This window comes from Pecten maximus, chromosome 6 (genome assembly GCF_902652985.1).
Source record: "Pecten maximus chromosome 6, xPecMax1.1, whole genome shotgun sequence".
NCBI classification, from domain to species: domain Eukaryota; kingdom Metazoa; phylum Mollusca; class Bivalvia; order Pectinida; family Pectinidae; genus Pecten; species Pecten maximus.
In genome coordinates, this window is record NC_047020.1 from 27,102,727 (window position 1) to 27,108,726 (window position 6,000).

At 33.1% G+C, this 6,000-nt stretch overlaps 1 long non-coding RNA gene across 25 annotated transcripts; it reads left to right on the top strand.

Moving 5' to 3' along the window:
- The first annotated feature begins 338 nt into the window (after positions 1-338).
- Positions 339-3,801, top strand: LOC117329412. 25 transcript variants are annotated; one of them, XR_004533174.1, is made up of 7 exons: positions 552-729; positions 973-1,248; positions 1,813-2,042; positions 2,078-2,342; positions 2,459-2,493; positions 2,862-3,172; positions 3,541-3,637. It is a non-coding gene; the product is annotated as an uncharacterized LOC117329412 (long non-coding RNA). The 25 variants fall into 25 exon arrangements; XR_004533160.1 differs by adding an exon at positions 1,524-1,558 and having other exon boundaries at positions 1,905-2,342; positions 3,541-3,635; XR_004533168.1 differs by lacking the exon at positions 3,541-3,637 and adding exons at positions 3,289-3,334; positions 3,416-3,432 and having other exon boundaries at positions 1,813-2,342; positions 2,862-3,091.
- Positions 3,802-6,000: the final 2,199 nt, after the last annotated feature.

The window sequence follows — 6,000 nt, forward strand, 5'->3', positions numbered from 1 at the left end:
TTATCTGTTATATTTAGCACTAGCAGTGTGTCATATTACTTTGTAATTGATGTTATTACATATGATCCAGGTGTTACGTTTTGTAAATGATATACACATCATTTAATTCTAAAGCCTTTTGCAAATTTTATCCTCTCAGGTATTTCAGAATGTGATTTAATGTGAAAGGAAACTTATTAAGTAAGATGAAAAGACATTCCCATGACTTATTTTGATTTCAAAATTTTAATACATAATATATTCATGTCTGTGTTGATGATATTTATTATATGCATATGTGTCTGTATCCTAGGTTTATACAGCAGACAGTGACTAGTAATCCTAGTTTATAGATGTTTTACACATTACACACAGTGACTAGGTAATCCTGGTTTATAGATGTTTTACACATTACATACAGTGACTAGGTAATCCTGGTTTATAGTTGTTTTACACATTACATACAGTGACTAGGTAATCCTGGTTTATAGATGTTTTACACATTACACACAGTGACTAGGTAATCCTAGTTTATAGTTGTTTTACACATTACATACAGTGACTAGGTAATCCTGGTTTATAAATGTTTTACACATTACATACAGTGACTAGGTAATCCTGGTTTATAGATGTTTTACACATTACAGACAGTGACTAGGTAATCCTGGTTTATAGATGTTTTACACATTACATACAGTGACTAGGTAATCCTAGTTTATAGATGTTTTACACATTACATACAGTGACTAGGTAATCCTGGTTTATACATTACATACAGTGACTAGGTAATCCTGGTTTATACATTACATACAGTGACTAGGTAATCCTGGTTTACACATTACATACAGTGACTAGGTAATCCTGGTTTATAGATGTTTTACACATTACATACAGTGACTAGGTAATCCTGGTCTATAGATGTTTTACACATTACATACAGTGACTAGGTAATCCTGGTTTATAGATGTTTTATACATTACATACAGTGACTAGGTAATCCTGGTTTATATATGTTTTACACATTACATACAGTGACTAGGTAATCCTGGTTTATAGATGTTTTACACATTACATACAGTGACTAGGTAATCCTGGTTTATAGATGTTTTACACATTACATACAGTGACTAGGTAATCCTGGTTTATAGATGTTTTACACATTACGTACAGTGACTAGGTAATCCTGGTTTATAGATGTTTTACACATTACACACAGTGACTAGGTAATCCTGGTTTATAGATGTTTTACACATTACATACAGTGACTAGGTAATCCTGGTTTATAGATGTTTTACACATTACATACAGTGACTAGGTAATCCTGGTTTATAGATGTTTTACACATTACATACAGTGACTAGGTAATCCTGGTTTATAGATGTTTTACACATTACATAGTGACTAGGTAATCCTGGTTATAGATGTTTTACATACATTACATATAGTGACTAGGTAATCCTGGTTTATAGATGTTTTACACATTACATACAGTGACTAGGTAATCCTGGTTTATAGATGTTTTATACATTACATACAGTGACTAGGTAATCCTGGTTTATACATTACATACAGTGACTAGGTAATCCTGGTTTATAGATGTTTTACACATTACATACAGTGACTAGGTAATCCTGGTTTATAGATGTTTTATACATTACATACAGTGACTAGGTAATCCTGGTTTATACATTACATACAGTGACTAGGTAATCCTGGTTTATAGATGTTTTACACATTACATACAGTGACTAGGTAATCCTGGTCTATAGATGTTTTACACATTACATACAGTGACTAGGTAATCCTGGTTTATACATTACATACAGTGACTAGGTATTCCTGGTTTATAGATGTTTTACACATTACATACAGTGACTAGGTAATCCTGGTTTATAGATGTTTTACACATTACATACAGTGACTAGGTATTCCTGGTTTATAGATGTTTTACACATTACATACAGTGACTAGGTAATCCTGGTTTATAGATGTTTTACACATTACATACAGTGACTAGGTATTCCTGGTTTATAGATGTTTTACACATTACATACAGTGACTAGGTAATCCTGGTTTATACATTACATACAGTGACTAGGTAATCCTAGTTTATAGATGTTTTACACATTACATACAGTGACTAGGTAATCCTGGTTTATAGATGTTTTACACATTACATACAGTGACTAGGTAATCCTGGTTTATAGATGTTTTACACATTACATACAGTGACTAGGTAATCCTGGTTTATAGATGTTTTACACATTACATATAGTGACTAGGTAATCCTGGTTTATACATTACATACAGTGACTAGGTAATCCTGGTTTATAGATGTTTTACACATTACATACAGTGACTAGGTTGTCCTGGTTTATAGATGTTTTACACATTACATACAGTGACTAGGTAATCCTAGTTTATACATTACATACAGTGATTAGGTAATCCTGGTTTATACATTACATACAGTGATTAGGTAATCCTGGTTTATACATTACATACAGTGACTAGGTAATCCTAGTTTATAGTTGTTTTACACATTACATACAGTGACTAGGTAATCCTGGTTTATAGATGTTTTACACATTACATACAGTGACTAGGTAATCCTAGTTTATAGATGTTTTACACATTACATACAGTGACTAGGTAATCCTGGTTTATAGATGTTTTACACATTACATACAGTGACTAGGTAATCCTGGTTTATAGATGTTTTACACATTACACACAGTGACTAGGTAATCCTGGTTTATAGATGTTTTACACATTACATACAGTGACTAGGTAATCCTGGTTTATAGATGTTTTACACATTACATACAGTGACTAGGTAATCCTGGTTTATAGATGTTTTATACATTACATACAGTGATTAGGTAATCCTGGTTTATAGATGTTTTACACACTACATACAGTGACTAGGTAATCCTGGTTTATAGATGTTTTACACATTACATACAGTGACTAGGTAATCCTGGTTTATAGATGTTTTATACATTACATACAGTGATTAGGTAATCCTGGTTTATAGATGTTTTACACACTACATACAGTGACTAGGTAATCCTGGTTTATAGATGTTTTACACATTACATACAGTGACTAGGTAATCCTGGTTTATACATTACATACAGTGACTAGGTAATCCTGGTCTATAGATGTTTTACACATTACATACAGTGACTAGGTAATCCTGGTTTATAGATGTTTTACACATTACATACAGTGATTAGGTAATCCTGGTTTATACATTACATACAGTGACTAGGTAATCCTGGTTTATACATTACATACAGTGACTAGGTAATCCTGGTTTATAGATGTTTTACACATTACATACAGTGACTAGGTAATCCTGGTTTATAGATGTTTTACACATTACACACAGTGACTAGGTAATCCTGGTTTATACATTACATATAGTGACTAGGTAATCCTGGTTTATAGATGTTTTACACATTACATACAGTGACTAGGTACTCCTAGTTTACACATTACATACAGTGACTAGGTAATCCTGGTTTATAGATGTTTCATACATTACATAGTGACTAGGTAATCCTGGTTTATAGATGTTTTACACATTACACACAGTGACTAGGTAATCCTGGTTTATAGATGTTTCATACATTACATACCGTGACTAGGTAATCCTGGTCTATAGATGTTTTACACATTACATACAGTGACTATGTAGTCCCTTTTTATCTATCACTTTAGTTTTTTTCCTGTGATATTTATTTAAGTCCCAATGTCGTTCAGATTTTGTATTTTGATACAGTTGCACAAAAATAAAATAGTAATTATAACCCATTTTTTCATGATTTGGTTTTCTGTTCGTCCGAATCTACAATTAGTAAATCCAGAGACCTGTATATCACGCCTCTGGTAAATCCAAGACTCTAACATGCGTAAACTTATGTTACCAGGAGTTATCTCCCTTCAATCTGTTTTGACAAACCGACACATGCTTTCCTCCTCTCGGAGCCGTAATTCATCCCAAATGATAATTTTTTTTACGCTGCAGAAATTTTCATCGAAATTTTCCGTTGAATATTTTCGTTATGTGTTAAATCACCGACCATTTGGATAATTATGCATGACGATGGTATCACAGCGAAATTTGTAATTCTGAACAGGAGAAATTTGACGTTTTTTATTCCAGTTTTTGTAGACATAGTAATTTTCTTATGATTTCGTATGATAAGTAAGAAATTGTCAAAATATAATCAATCAATTGATGAGACGCCGTCTAATCGTTTCCTTTATTTCTTGGTAAATTATCTGTAAAGCCCTGTAACGGAAAAATTCAGCAAAAAAAAAAAAAAAAAAAAAACTTTGTGATGCAAATTTCGTTTCGTCTCATTATATGACTTTAATTCACATGAAATATGAAATAATGATAAAGTAGTGACCGGTTAAGTCAGCATGAGAAACTGATGTTTTCTCGTATAGCAGAGAAGGTACTTAATCTGTTAGAATGGTCACGGAATCACTGTCGCTTACTTCTAGTTGTGATTTTATTGTTTCTTGTTTCTATTTTATTTTTTCATTTTATAGAATTAATTATTGCTCAATAATTTACCGTGCTTAATCGAATTATTGTTTTAGTAAGGAATCGGTTAAAACCAACTGCAAAAACTCGAGTCACGTGAACCTGACGTTTTCAACAAGAAAGAGAAATGTTTGTATTGAACAGAAGTAATCCGTCATCTGTTCACAAGTTTCAAATCACCAGTTTAAGTATCCGTCATCTAAATATTTGTCCTTAACTTTTTTGTCTCCTACTTTGTTTATTTTTAGTTTGTTGTGACGAATCTCTGTGAAGGTTTTCGGAGTTGTACAGTAAGGCCGATAAGAAAACAATACCACTAAGTAGCTATCGGTCCTGGAGAGTGATGTTGATTTCATGTATTCCGTCAAGTCTCCTCAATGCGGATCGGGCAGTCACAACATAGCTCACGCCCGGGGGACGGGATTAATGGAAATCTTTGTTATATTGACGTAGATCTTATATAGGTAAACGTTATTTAGATAGAACAAAGGACTACGTCCCTGATAGAACTAGTCACAAACTGCAATATTGGTATAAAGGTTTTTAAAATTGGATAACACGCATCTGTTGTTGACGAAATCAGAGACGTTCACCACAATACCAGAGTCTTACAGTTTACTTATAGCAGGTTAGTCGACAGCTTTTTTGGAACCACAAACATCAACATGAGTGTACTCCCTTACCGATAGTCAGACAATTTGTGGTTGCTCTAGCTGACGACACCTTATAGAATATGCTTAAGTCCCAATATACAGGTTTGAATATCACTAACTTTAGAGAATCAAGTTTATTGTGTGTTACTGTTAATACCACGGTTCCTATTTAGATAACATGAAATTACCAGAATTTGATTTAGATTTGCATTGTGGTAGCTGTCTGTGATACAGGTAGCACACTACAGTAGGACAGGCTGACCATTTTTTGTTAAGCAAATAACTCCTGTATTATGATATGCATAAAAATGAGAACAAATAAATGTACACTATAATTTATATATTCAGTATGAAGTAGTACAAACAGGCTTCACATTTGTTAAAACAAAAATTAATAAATTTGTTCCGGATTTTCCGAAAGTGTGTTTACACAGGAAATTTAGTTTTGCCTACAGCGAAAAATGGAAGCCCATGGAAAAGGTAAGATAGCAGAAAAACTTAATTTACAGTCCCGATACCTATAGTTGTATCACGTGTTTGTATGTTACACTGAAGTCCCGATACCTATAGTTGTATCACGTGTTTGTTACACTGAAGTCCCGATATCTATAGTTGTATCACGTGTTTGTATGTGACACTGAAGTCCCGATATCTATAGTTGTATCACGTGTTTGTATGTTACACTGAAGTCCCGATACCTATAGTTGTATCACGTGTTTGTATGTTACACTGAAGTCCCGATACCTATAGTTGTATCACGTGTTTGTATGTTACACTGAAGTCCCGATATCTATAGTTGTATCACGT